The sequence below is a fragment of the Bison bison genome, unplaced genomic scaffold (genome assembly GCF_000754665.1).
Source record: "Bison bison bison isolate TAMUID 2011002044 unplaced genomic scaffold, Bison_UMD1.0 scf7180017863823, whole genome shotgun sequence".
Taxonomy (NCBI): Eukaryota; Metazoa; Chordata; class Mammalia; order Artiodactyla; family Bovidae; genus Bison; species Bison bison.
In genome coordinates, this window is record NW_011494395.1 from 33,012 (window position 1) to 34,056 (window position 1,045).

At 41.1% G+C, this 1,045-nt stretch overlaps 1 pseudogene; it reads right to left on the reverse strand.

Annotated features, from left to right (window-relative positions):
• The window catches only part of LOC104984080, a 10,559-nt pseudogene that overhangs the window by 3,277 nt on the left and 6,237 nt on the right, over nucleotides 1–1,045 (reverse strand).

The window sequence follows — 1,045 nt, forward strand, 5'->3', positions numbered from 1 at the left end:
ACAGCAGAAGTGACAAACAGATTCAAGGAATTAGATCTGATAGAGTGCCTGAAGAACTATGGATGGAGGTTCGTAACCTTTACCAGAAGTGGTGACCAAAACCATCCCAAAGAAAAAGAAATGCAAAGGCAAAATGGTCGTCTGAGGAGCCCTTCCAAATAGCTGAGAAGAGAAGAGAAGCAAAAGGCAAAGGAGAAAAGGAAAGATATACCCATTTGAATGCGGAGTTCCAAAGAATAGCAACGAGAGATAAGAAAGCCTTAAGGGGCTTAGGAAGCATCACTACAGACAAAGTTGGAGGTGATGGAATTCCTACTGACCTATTTCATATCCTAAAAGATGATGCTGTTACAATGCTGCACTCATTATGCCAGCAAATTTGGGAAATTCAGCAGTGGCCACGGGACTGAAAAGGTGAGTTTTCATTCGAATCCCAGAGAAAGGCAGTGCCAAAGAATGTTCAAATTACCATACAATTACATTCATTTCACATGCCAGCAAGATATGCTCAAAATCCTTCAAGTTAGGCTTCAGCAGTATGAGAACTGAGAACTTCCAGAGATGTACAAGCTGGGCTTAGAGAAGGCAGAAGAAGCAGAGATAATTGCCAACATACGCTGGATCATAGAAAGCAAGGCAATTAAAAAAAAAAATCTATGCTGCTTCATTGACTATGCTAAAGCCTTTACTGTGGATCACAACAAACTGTGAAATATTCTTAATGAAATGGGAATACCAGACCGCCTTACCTGCCTCCTGAGAAACCTGCATGCAGGGCAAAAAGCCACAGTTAGAACTGGGCATGGAACAATGGAATGGTTCAAAATTGGGAAAGAGGTACATCAAGGCTGTATGTTGTCACCCTGCTTATTTAAGTTATACACAGAGTACCTCATGCAAAAATGCAAGCCTGGATAAAGCACAAGCTGGAATCAATATTGCCAGAAGAAATGTCAACAAACTCAGATATACAGTTGATACGACTTTAATGGCAGAAAGTGAAGAGGAACTAAAGAGCCTGTTGGTGAAGGGGAAAAAGGAGAGT